Source organism: Xyrauchen texanus, chromosome 7 (genome assembly GCF_025860055.1).
Source record: "Xyrauchen texanus isolate HMW12.3.18 chromosome 7, RBS_HiC_50CHRs, whole genome shotgun sequence".
NCBI lineage: Eukaryota > Metazoa > Chordata > Actinopteri > Cypriniformes > Catostomidae > Xyrauchen > Xyrauchen texanus.
Window position 1 is genome coordinate 7,862,820 of NC_068282.1, and position 14,024 is coordinate 7,876,843.

At 35.4% G+C, this 14,024-nt stretch overlaps 1 protein-coding gene across 2 annotated transcripts in view; it reads left to right on the forward strand.

Moving 5' to 3' along the window:
- The window catches only part of ngfb (nerve growth factor b (beta polypeptide)), a 123,872-nt gene that overhangs the window by 92,066 nt on the left and 17,782 nt on the right, over positions 1 to 14,024 (forward strand). The window contains exon 1 of one of the 2 annotated variants that reach the window (XM_052129938.1): positions 9,643 to 9,790. The exons of the other annotated variant lie outside the window; for it this stretch is intronic. The gene's annotated coding sequence lies outside the window, so the exon portion shown is untranslated. Of the gene's footprint in view, positions 1 to 9,642; positions 9,791 to 14,024 lie in introns of those variants that run through there. 2 annotated transcript variants of the gene reach the window in all.

Genomic DNA, 14,024 nt, shown 5'->3' on the forward strand with positions numbered 1-14,024 from the left:
TATGTTAACTATATGTTCCCTGTCCAATTTCTTTTTGCAAACTATCCACCAAAATCGCAAAAATATGTGATGACAAGATCACATAGCACAAGGGCCTCCTGAATAAATGGAGCCATTTGACATGTCTGACACAAGACCTTCAAATTTCTTGTACACAAAAGAATCTTTAACCTGTAAGAGGGGTCCAGTTTAGTCTTCCACCCATCTGATCCTCTTATCCTATTTACCTGTTTTGTTTTTAGTAATGAAGAAAAGCCATAGTACTTAAAAAAATTGTATATAAGAAAACATTTATGCACATTGTCGCCTCATGAAATTAAGTGTAAGTCTGCCAAGCGTCTGCCAAATGTAACTGTAAATGTAATGACGACTTAAAGCAGTGTTTCATGATATGAAACACTGCTTTAAGTCGTCATTACATTTACATTTACATTTGGCAGACGCTTTTATCCAAAGCGACTTACAGAGCCTTTATTACAGGGACAATCCCCCAGGAGCAACCAGGAGTTAAGTGCCTTGCTCAAGGACACAACGGTGGTGGCTGTGGGGCTCAAACCAGCATCTTTCTGATTACCAGATTACCAGTTATGTGCTTAGACCACTACACCACCACCGCTCCACCATTTACTCACCCTCATGTCGCTTGAAACACAAAAACGTTATCTGCTCTTTTTCTGGTCAATAAAATGAAAGTGGATGCACACCATGTATGATGTGGCCATCAAGCTTTAAAAAGGTTAGGAAAAGTACCATAAAAGTAGTCCATATGACCTGTGAGTAATATTCCATTCTTTTGAAGACGTACAATGCTGTGGTGAGAAATAGACCGAAATTTAAGACGTTATTCTAATTATTAGAGCTTGTGCCAGTAGACCACATGCTTCATGTGTCACGACTCCTGATTATGAGACTGTGAAGACAGCGTCTCAGATTTAAAACTAGGAAAAATGCAATATAGTTGGAACGTTTGAAACATTTAATTGGTTCCTTAAAATTTTCTGTTTCAGTGACTATATGTTTGCAATTTAACTATATGTTTGCAACATAAATCCAAAATGTTCACGGTAATATACGCATGGTATTTTTGTATGCTTACTATGTATTATATTAGTAGCCTACATTTAAATAAAAATTCTTGTGTTTAATTATTGAAAAAGTGTGTATTTAACTTTTTGTTTTGAACATGTGGAATCTGCTTTCCAACAATGACAATGAAAAAAAAATTCAAACTTGATCTCATGTAAATTAAGTGACTGTGGTAAGAGTTGTATTTTTTTACACATATCGCAGCAGTTCCAAGGTGAAATTTCCAATGTGTGCTGCTAAAAGTAAGTTACATTTTCTCCCAAACAGATGAGGGTTTTAAGGTTAATGCTCTATTAAGTTTTAAATCACTAAAACCCTGAATATAAACCTAACCGATAGTATCATAAAAAGCAAACGTGAGATGAAAAACGTAATTGTTAAAGCAACCACATCATGTGTGATCAGTGTTGGGGAGAAACGGAATACATGTAACGGGAATACATATTTAAAATACAAAATATAAGTAACTGTATTCCAATACAGTTCCAATTTAAATAATTGGTAATTAGAATATAGTTACATTCAAAAAGTATTTCGGTTACTGAAGAGATTACTTTGCATTTTATTTTCATTTGTTTCATTTAATATTTAGTCCTTTCAGATGGAAAACATTTATACATATAAATGATAATATCCAAAGTGCATTTGAACATAGCCAAGTGAAACACTTTCTTATGATGTTAGCATTCATCACGTAAGCAACAACAGAGAAATAGTAAATTTGAAGTAAAATTTGGAGCAGTATTAAGGATACGTTACTGATCTTGAGTAATCTAACAGAATACGTAACAAATTACATTTTATAGCATGTATTCTGTAATCTGTAGTGGAATACATTTCAAAAGTAACCCTCCCAACCCTTTGTATGATGCTTCTGTGTCACTTTTGACTCATACTCCGGTCCTTTGCATTGAAAGTGCAACGCTCTTTTGTTTCAACTTTGGCGCAACTTGATCGAGCTTGTAAATTAGCTTGTAAGTGTAGTTGCTATGTAATGCAAATGTTAATGCATCGCTTTACAAGTATTTCGCTATAGTACAAGTGTTTTGATTTCATAAGGAACATGGTGAAAAGTAAGTGTTTATGAACAGATAATCTGCCGTTTGATTTGTGATTTGTGTGAAAGGGGAAAAAACTTAGTTGTACATTTCACCAGGAAACTGCCATGATGCATACAACAAGCCGGGTGAACGTCATTTAGCAAAAATGTAGATAAAGTGATTCTATAAGACCTGGGGTGCGTTTCCCGTACAACGACGTAACTCACTGCTGAACCACCATAGTATATCGCATCGTTAGAGAATTATAACAGCTCATTTGCATGGACAGAAAGTAGTTTATTTTGAGACCACTGCTTAAGACACAAAATAGATTTATATTTTGTTTACATTTATATGCACTCTGTAAGTGGCGTAACCTTTACTACAGTATACAAGTGGTTTGGTCAGTAAGCAGCTCCATAGCAACGTAAATTCCCCCTGATGCTGCTGTTAATAACGAACATGGCATCTGTGAACAACTTCTGTTGTTTACTGTTCTCTGTTTTTTACTGTTTTCTGTTGTTTCGCATTATTTTCACATTTCCTCTGTTGCTCGTGTGTTTGATTTCATTGCAACATCTTGCAGCATTAAGCTGCAATAGTGGGGTTTCCCTCTTACCTCACTTTACCGGACTTGAGCACATACATATGCACACTTTTCAAAAACCAATAAGAATGTCACTTTTATTCTTGACACAATGAGAGATATAGAATTAAATATGGAGCTAAAGATACAGAGTAGGTCTGGCAAATGGGGCTCTGGTGAAGCTGTGTGGTATTGCATGGCAACAAACCAATGATTTTCAACTTTCTTTGAGAAGTTAAAACCCTTCACCATTTGAATTTAAATACAAAATATAATATCACATTTGTTGACCAAAAATACTTATTTTGTAATATATTTTGTGTTAGTGCTTTTCTAATACACATTTGCATCCAGTAGTTTAAGATGTGGAAATGAGCACATAAATGTGATACAGTAGCATGTCAGATCAACCTGTAAGAAATTATTGTGTAAATCATGTCTACCATGAATCCCTGTCATCCCTTCATTATCAACTACCATAATAATGTAATTAATAAATGAAATCAGTATGATTATGAATCATATGGAATGAAATACAAACCTGTACTGTATAGTTATTCAAGTGGCAACTGATGACAATGTATAGTCAGGACATTAATAATCCTAAAAATTACTAGCATTTGTTTAAATTACAATTTAAACAAATATTTTTAGAACTTCTTAAACTACTTCAAAGAGTTATCATCCAAAAATCCTCCATCTGCAGCAATGACAGCTTTGCAGTTCTTCCAGATACTCGGGTGAAATTTCACCCCACGCTTCCTGTAGCACTTGCCATAGATGTGTCTGTCTAGTCGGGAACATTTCACGCACCTTACAGTCTAGCTGATCCCACAAAAGCTCAGTGGGGTTAAGATCCATAACACTCTTTTCCAATTATCTGTTGTCCAATGTCTGTGTTTGTTTGCTCACTCTAACCTTTACTTTTTTGTTTTTCTGTTTCAAAAGTGGCTTTTTCTTTGCAATTCTTCCCATAAAGCCTGCACTCCTGAGTCTTCTCTTTACTGTTGTTCATAAAACTGGTGTTAAGCAGGTAGAATTCAATGAAGCTGTCAGCGAAGGACATGTGAGGGATCTATTTCGCAAACTGCAGTAGAGAATCTGATGTACTCTTGTTTACTTGTATCTGGGCCTTCCACATCTCTTTCTGTCCTTGTTAGAGCCAGTTGTCCTTTGTCTTTGAAGACTATAGTGTACACCTTTGCATGAAATCTTCAGGTTTTTTTTATGGCAATTTCAAACATTGTATTGCCTTCCTTCCACAAAACAATGATTGACTGATGAGTTTCTAGAGAAAGATGTTCCTTTTTTGACCTTAAGACATGCCAGTCTGTTGTATACTTTGGCAACTCAAAAACAAACACAAAGACAATGTTAAGCTTCATTTAGCGAACCAAATCGAACTGTATATGATATAATGGCAAGTGATTTTCTAGTACCAAATTAGCAATTTAGAATTATTACTTAAGGATAAGGTGTTGGAGTGATGGCTGCTGGAAATGAGGTCTGTCTAGATTTGATCAAATATTAAATTTTTCCAAATAGTGATGGTGCTGTTTTTTTTCCTGACTATACATTGTGATCAGTTGAATGCCACTTGGGTGAATTAAAGTACAATTTCCTTCTGAAACAGCTAAATTTGTACATTATTCCAAACTTTTGGCCGCCATATACAGTACATGTACAAACTATGAAAAAACTGCATGAAACAGCCTATTTTAAAGCAAAAAAATAATTAACAGATGAATAGAATATAGAATATAGAATATAGAATATGAGAAATGTGATAATCAAATTAAACTGTGCCCTATTACTGTCACAAATCATTGATGAATCACTCATGTTTAGCCTGTTAATTTAGAATGACTGTTTCTATCCATCCCTCAGGTACACCAGTAGCAGGTGTACTAATGACTCTCCTAAAAAGAAAAAACAGTATTTATGCATGTTTCAAATGCTCAACAATGGCGGCTTTACAAAGAATCCTACCGCTTGAGCACAGAAGGGGACTCAGAACTCTAAATACAATTTTTATGTAAATTTAAAAGATAAATAAATGCCTACAAAAGGACAATGTTCACCCGGATGGACTCTCCATCCAATGATGACATCATATTATGGCTTCCAAGGACCAAGATCCTTGAGGGCCACAAGAAGAAACTATGCCTTAAGTCACGCAATGCCGTTCTTTTAGCTGCTCGTTATTATGCTGTGGGAATTTTTATGGCGGTGGTTGGTGTTAGCCTGTGGCTCATCATGTCTTCGGTCAGCAAGGCTGTGACAGCAGTAACACCTTTGCTGTTACAGCTTATGAACATCATGCTGATTTCCTCCACAAGAAATCCGGCTGCCTAATCATCAGTTCCATTAAATTGCCAACATCCCCTGAGTGATTGCTGTCATCAATGGCACCCTTATCCCAATGGCATGTCCTGTAGTGAATAAGCCCTTGTACATTTCCAAGAAGGACTATCCAACCATTAATGTTCAAGTAGTGTGTGACCACCTAGGGGTCTTCACTGACATTGTGGCAGAATGGCCTAGAAGCACACATGATTCTTTTAAGTGGCCCAATTCAGCAATTTGGTGACAGCTGACTGCTGGGAGACAGCGAATGTCCTCTTCACCCATACCTTTTGACACCTGTGGTGACACCTGTGTTAAATCAGGCCCATGGAAGGACACACTCTACAGTGGAGAGGGCTATAGGATTGTGGAAACAACATTACGCTTCGGCCTGAAGCTGAACTGCTCCAAAACCTGTGCTGTTGTAGTGGTTACTGTAATTCTCAACAACATTGCAGTCAGGAAAAATGTCCAACTTCCTGAGGAGAAAGAGGGGACTGGTGCTGATGATGACGAGGATGATGCTGCCAATGATGATGATCCTATGAACCCACATCAAGGCACAATGCATCAGGCAGGCACAGAAGTCAGAGATTATTTAATTCAGAATACATCACATTATAATCATTTTTTTAAATACAGTTTAGTTACTGTATTTCTATTATTTCATCTGACTGACAGAACTTATGTTAATATACATTGTGTAATTGCCAACATTGATCTATGTTTTTTCCCCCTGCAAACAATATAAAGACAAAAGCATACTGCATATTTATTTTCTATAACAAAGCCTATTGAGAATATTCCATAATATGTTTTACATATATTGCCATATGGGAAATTTCTCTTTGGGAATGTTGTAACAAAGATATTTGCTTGTAAATAATAAAATAACTCACCTTTTCTACATGGAAACAAAGTCAATCCTGCGTACCAAACGGCATAAATAATACCTTTGGAGGACATTTCGAAGGGAGACCAATTGTGACAGTCACGCTGGAAGATTGTTTCAAGGAAGAACACAGGCAGCAGCTGAATGAGAGAGAGTTGCTTCTCCCTGTCAGTGTTGAACTTGACACCGCATCTTTTAAAAGCGGCACAAGATATGTATCAAGTGGACAAATATGTCTGCCTATTGCATGAATATATACAAAAATAATCCAGAATAGTCCAGATGGGTCCCCTTAGGTATTATGTGAGGAATAGTTAGCCACGGAAGGCCTGCTCTCTTGAAATGTGTGGTAGTGGGCCAAGGGTGCGATAACGCATGTTAAATGTGTAAATACAAATGAGTAATGTTTCACTTTCACTATCACATTTCCATCCGAAAACACAGAAATCTAATTTTTAAACAATTTTCCACTGACAGTCCGCACTGTTAAATGTTAGTCATAAACATTTAATATTTTATCTACCAAGACAATAACCCAATTCTGAGTCAAAATCTTTTTATTTTTTAGCAAAAAGGAATACAAGACAACATTTTAATATCATGTCTTTTTTTCTTAGGATTTTTTTTATTAATTTTTAAGCAGTAACTCACTAATCATTTTCCATCTTAGTTTTGTTATGGGGAGTTAGTGAGAGTGTTGCTAATCATTCTTCAGACGGAAAAACATTTGTTTATGAGCCTTGATTAGCCTCAACTCCCTCAACTATGTAAACAAACATGTATGTTGCTGGGCAGCTTAATCATTTTGAAATGTTCACGTGTTTATGAGTGCAAATTAGCTTTGAAAAAATCTGGACATTGTAATGCCATAAAACTAACAAGGACTGAATACTATTTCCGCTGCATTTAAAATGCATTTAATGCAAGTCACAATAATCCCCTGATAATTATGTTTTATTTTAGAAATCACCTCAGGATGTAGCATATGCTTCATGAATTATGTTCAAGTACAAGTGGAACAGTGTACAATGTTCAAGTGGAAAAAAGTATACCAATTTCGAACAACATAATGGTTCTGATTCTGATTCTGGTGGGTAAAAAATTACATGACTATTCATTTTTGGTTGAATTATCCATTTAATAGACAATAGAACAGGGTTCCCTATATATATATATATATATATATATATATATATATATATATATATATATATATATATATATATATTTATTTATTTATAATTTTTTGCATCACAAGTACAGTGTATAGCAATGCACAGATGACTTCACTACGGTCATTTGGCTATCTACAGCAGGGTTTGTGACTACCGGTGTCATGCATGGAATGCCAGTGTTTGCTGTTGTCACTTAGTGTTTGGTCTCCAGCTTACTATTTTAAGAGGTTAACATCTGCACTCTTTATGATCCCTCATCAGCATACACAAATCAATGGTGAGTCATTCTTAAAGGAATAGTTCACCCAAAATAAAATTATGTCATCAGTTTTTTCCAACCCCTTTTGTGAGTTGCAAGGACATTCAGATAAATAATTTGTGTTCCACAAAAAAATTACATGACAAGAGCATGGGTATATTGTTGTGTATAAGTCATGTTGGGATGATCGTATTTACGAGTTGAACGCACATGAACACCACTGCAAAGTAGTCATTAACTCTTTCCCCACCAAACACAAAATTTTCCGTGTTTTATGAAAAAACGCTTCCCCGCCAAACACGGAATTTTCCGGGTTTCCGTGTTTTAGGTGTTATACGGTAAGGAAGACCCGCGCGCATGTTTTGAAAGAGTACGCAACTCTTTGATCAAAGAAACAGACTGCGATCGTCTCAAACATGAAGAAGTGGAGTATGAGAAGCTCAAAATATCAGACATAAACATGCCTTTTTCTCAGCTTTTTGTCTGAAATGTTGTTTTTTGACAAAACCTACCTCTGTTCAAGTCGCAATAAAAAAAGAACAAATGAAGATAAAATAAAATCGTTTTTTTTGCCTAAAAGCAGAGGCCCAGATCTTTATTCTGATATATAGCATCTTCATATATTCATGGAAGAAAATATTCTGCGGGCCATTAAAATTTAGCGAAAATCGTCAAAAACCCTGGCGGTGGCTGGCAACTTTTTTTTTTAAAAATGCTGGCGGGGAAAGAGTTAAGAGTTTGAAACCCAGGATTTACATTAGAACCCAGAGTTGGGGGAGGGGGTTCAGTTTGAGAATCATGGGGGAATCAAACTGTTATTGGTAATAATTCAGTTTTACATGAGGGTTTTGACCGTGCAGTTTGTATGCATTTTTTGTACTGTTAATGAATAACAATATTAATTTCCATAAAATAGGCCTAATTGAGCTTTTTATTGCAGCGACAAGCGTTTCCAACAAAACCACATTTCCCATCATTATATGTGGCTCCACAAGAATGATAAAAAAGGTAGATAAAGCATTAATTACACACCTAATGCATGGCTTTGCTCTTCATTTTGCTGTATTGGTGCTGAAAATGTAGTAAGTGAAATGAGAGAAAGAAATGTGAAATTGCAAATCAGATCCAATCTATTTAGTAAAATTACTTTGAACACACATCATTTCGTATTTATGATTTCCGACCTTGTAAGTACAAACTTGCCAGGAGGAATTGAATGCACCATATGATGACAGTATTAAAATTTTTTTAGTGTATTATACAGTAGGGCTGGGTATTGATAAATATTTGATTAGACTCTGTTTCAATTACAATTACTTTGGGCATATTTCAGTTATTATGTCAATTTTGCTTACTTACAAAATAAATTATCATCTAATGCTGTTAATTGTGCAGGGGACTTCTAACCTGATACTATAAAAATATAAATTTAAACAATTTTGTTTTATCATTAGTTTTTCATAATTTTGGTCACATTTTAGCTTTTTAAAAATTTAAAAATTCCATGTATTCCATCAATAAATATGTTGTCTTGTAATTACATGAATAAAACATATGTGTGTAATATATTTTATGTTTATTGTTTACGTGCATATTTTGTACCATTTAAAAGTATTTACTTGACTATGTAGAACAAGAGCAAAAACTGTACTGTCTCTTTAAGACTACCGGTAGTTCAGCCAGTGAGCACATGTTAACGAGAGAGAATGTGCACAGTTTCTTTAACGCATCCATGCTACGTTTGATTATAATTCATGTTTCTTTTTGTTGTATTTGGATTATCAAACTGAAAAGGAACAGAAAGGGTATTAAAAGAGACATTGTTCAATGACAAATGCATTGCGTGGATCTCTTCTTTGGACAGATTACAAGGAACAAGTATAACCAAACTTTTACTCTCAACACACACTAAAAAGATCTCTGTGCCTTACTCCGCATCGAGTAAAAGAAAAATATTGGGATTGTTCAAATGAAGATCACATTTAATTGGAAAAAAATTTTTTACCCATCCATAATCCTTATTATTTTTATTTTAAGCTATACGTATTATTTTGTCAAATAGCAAAATCCAATACTTTTGCATAACTCCTGGAACCTGCTTATAGCGTATCCCCGGTCTGGAATCACTATTGTAAAATAAAAGCTTGAACAAGTCAGGTTTTAGGACCTGTAGCTTCCCCTTTCACAGAGGAGGCACTAGGACAGACTTCTAGCTCTAACTACCACAGCAATCAATTTCTCAACAACAGGATCTGCTTTGCACTGGGTGACTATAGCATTCTGCTCCCTCAATTCTGGTGACTCCGGATTAAATATTGGAGAAAAAGTGGGATATTGGAATATATTTTTAAGATATCATCTGATCAACTTTCTGAAATAATATAAACTAAGAAGAAGAGGAGAGAGGTAAGAGAGTTTGAAAACACATCAATGCATGTAGCCTAATACTACACTAACCTTCCATCCATCACATTACACTTTAGTTGTTACATTAATTAACTATTTCTATCCGATCTGAACCTTAAAATGACTTTCATTGGTATTGAGTTGTTTAAATGATAAGAAATAATATTTTTGACTGGAATAAAATCAGTTAATTTAGATGTTACCAAGACGCACACACTGTAAAAAGTGGTTTTTTTTTTTAATAAAAAATGTATTCTGGTTGATTCAGCAATGTTACACTAATTTTGACTTTTAGATATTACCACATAGAGCACATATTTTAGGTTAAAGTGATTTTTCAGTGCATTTGTAGGAAATCTGACCAAATTTATCCCTGACAATTTTTTTACATAGTATTTTGTGCTTATTAAAAAAACGCAAACTAATATTATTACACTCTTTTAAAAACTTGACTTTAAAAACTTTATTTTAATAGCCTTGTTTCTTAGTTAAACCTTGGTCCACTTTTAGGTTTTAGACTTAAAATATAAACCTGATTAATTCTTCAGAAATTCTGAATGTTTTTCTTCACAATTTTTCAATTATTCTCTGCATGTCATACCGAAAAGAGTTTGGAATTTTCAGAGTCACAGTTTATGTACATAATTGTGTGCAGAAAAGTTTATGACAATGCCTGGAGGGGGTATATCTGGTTCAGACTTCAGGGGCCATCAACAATCCCATTTGTCCCTTCTTTGGGGGGCTTAAAGGGTATACCCTCCCTTTAAACTTAGGGATCATCAGGTTACAATTTTGATACCGGACAAAGCAGCACTTTGAGCTGAAGCACACATGCACACCACATACACATAACTCTACACACATGAATCATATTACCTCCAGTCATACCGTGGTTGAATCAGGTCAGACATACCTTCCATATCTTTCATATTATGAAAGTCTGCACAAACTGTCAGCTCTCGGCTGTTTTTTATCATTTCTTTCAATGCTATAAAACAGAAATGAATGTAGCCATCAGTTACCCACATCACTCATTATTGATTCATGAGTACCACTCATTACATGACTTAATATGCTTTCTATATGCATGGAAGCATGAAAGGAAGCTTTTGACATTGCATTCGTGAGGCATGCCAACTTTGACTGTTAGTATGGAAGGTTGAACTTTTACTCAGTTACATGGCATAAAAATGTAGATTTGTATTTTTTTTTTTAAATGGGTGGTTCAGCCAGACATTTTAATTCTGTTATTATTTACTCAGCCTCATGTCAATTCAAACCCGAGATTCGCTCTTATGCACTCATGATCGCACAACTAAAGTAATGATTTTCAAAGAAATATGTCTTAAATTTTGGGTTGTTTTTCAACAAAAACGATTGAATGCCTTCAGAAGACTTGGAATATGACACACAAGCCGAAGGGACTATTTTCATGATACTTGGGTCCTTTTAAGCTTTAAAGCGAGTCGCTATGAGCTGCAATTGTATTGAAAAGATGTCCTGAGATATCAATAAAATTCTCCTTTTATTTTCTCATTAAAAAAAGCCATACAGGTTTGGATCAACAGGAGGGTGAGAAAAGACATATTCTTTATTTTGGGGTGAACTATTTCTTTAACTCTGGTTTATCGACTAATTATTCTGTTATACTTTTTGAAAAAGGATATCTTTTTAAAAGGGTCATGAAATATATGATTATTATTAATAATCTGGCCATTTTTTTTAAACTGTGTCTTTTAAGAGTATTCTGTTAATATTATTATTATTTATTCAAAAAAACTTTTATCACGATTAATTGGGAAAATCCATATTTTTACCCATCCATAGTTAGAATGATTATTTTCATTTTAAACCATACATGTGAATTTGTTTGGTTCAACGTAACAAAATCCAATTCTTTTGCCGTACCTATGGTTTGAAATCCCTGGCGTTGAGCGTCTTGACGGGTAAGCTATGTCTAATGTCGGTTATGTGTAAAGTGAATGTAAACAGGTGGAACAAAAAAAAAATATATATATATAGTAAAAAGATCAGATCTTTGCAATAAGCCTTCCTGTGTTAATGCAGCCTTTGACTCTGCTTGGCCAGATGCTCATGCAAGCTCTTTGCACATTTCTATCTTCACACATTGAACACAACAGGTTGTCTTTTTTTCTTTAACACTAATCCAAGTTCTTTTGTCATTTCTCTGTGTACGGACAGCGTTTAAGTAGGAGAAGCAGGTTGTTTATCATCCAAGGGATGTCTAATATATAGGTGGCGATCTTTTAAGTTATTGTGTCAAGTAGAGTTTCGTGGGTGTAAGCAAGAAACATGGATGCATTTAAATCACTCGTTGTTAGCTCTTTATGAAAAGCGACCAGTAATGTATATCATACAGCCATTTTTTTTGTAAACCTCAGTCAAAGGTGCTGTTTTGGTTTATTCTTGTTAAGCGGATGCTTTTAAAACAGCATGCAGCATCCTTTCTGGACTGTGGTTGTCCCATGACCACAGGGCTGTTGGAAGCAGCTACGTTGGACAGTATAACAATTTGCGTCATGACACATGCCTCCGTCTCTTAGATTTTTTAAAAACCACACCTCAGACAAGATTCCAGTATCCAAAAGAGAGTGGTGTCACTGCATTAACAACTAGTTGTTTAATTTGTTATTGTAAAGTAATTTGTCACTACATATCTGAGTTTTTCTGGAGTGAGTTAGATTATAAAATACACATGGTAAATGACCAAACTATGTGTGTGTAAAGGGATCAAGCACTAAGGAGAAATCTGACAACTGTATTTAGCTGCAGTGTAAATGTGGCCATAAAACTTTTTAAATCCTCAAAATGAAGTTTGTTCTAATCCTATCCTAATCTATGCTTTGAAATGTTTGATTAAGCCCCTTCTGGAGCCCTACAATTGGCTGTAACTTTTACATTGCAACATGTGCTCACACTTTCTCTCCAAAGAAAAAAATAAATCCTTTTGGCCTGAAATTTAAGAGCTGAACAATGAGAAAATCCTTGATTTGCTGTCTTGCCATGGAATCTTACAAGACATCACTATCTTCTGTGCACCAAATTCCAGCCCAACAGATTTTGTCCATCTACCCCCTTTCCCACAACCATCCAAGGCTTTTCAGGAGGTTTACAATGTCAGCCTTGAAGGAGTTATTGGTGATGACGCTGGGACATTCTCCTTTGAGCCAGGGATTACCTAAAGAATAACAATAGAAATGAAGCAAAAAAAAAAGGTACAGCCCAAGAGCAGGTCTGTGAAAGCAAATACCCTCAGAGATGGATCAGAACTGAGTGGTGATTATCAGCACACAGACTAAATAGAAATTAACAGCTAGATTTGCAATATCAAAATTTCAAGAGGTGTTTGAATGAAGGACAGAGGCGGCAGCAGTGTTGGGGAAATTGTTGTGAAACTATAGCTTGCCAAGCAACAAGATACTCATGTTATAATATAATAATGAAATAATATAAAAGAGTATAAAACACATTTTGTAATGAACAGCAGTGTTTATATCTCGCTTTAAAAAAATAATTTAAATACACCCAGAGACTTCATGCCATGCTAAAACTTCTCAAATCATAGAACCATTTCATTTTGATTCAGTTAATTTGCATTAAACTGATTCACTAAAACAATTCAGACTTTCCAATGCTAAATATGAGAGAAAGTAACATTCTAGGAAAGCACATTTTATAATTGCCTCATCACGCTCAGCAGTAAGGCCAGAAACGTAATTTATGCAAGTATGAAATAACAAGAGCTTGGCCAACACATTGCCAATTCGCGGTTCGGTTAAACATCCTGAAGCTCCTGTCTTCCATAGCGCACTAATGTCTGCTATAGCACCCCTTGTGGCAAGACTGCAATACGTACTTGCAATGTGTTATGATTAGTCTTATAGAATGAACGTTACCAGTGCTGGACTGGGATGACAAATTGGCCCTGGATTTTACATAGCAACTGGCCCAAAAGTTGAGTGGCGTCCTTTTCTGCATATCGCGGTGCCGTTTTGTGGTCCGTTCTGCATAATGCGGCAGTTCGTTTTAGCTTATCGCGGCCAACCCACAGGCCCGCTCGGTTCTCCTGATGGGCAGTCCGCCCCTGATCGGCTCCAAAGTGTGTCAGCTCACCGGGAAATCCCGGTACACCAGATTACCAGTCCAGCCCTGAACGTTACTATACATTTATTTTTGCAAACTGATGTTTACTTGACAGATTCTTTGTTCTGTC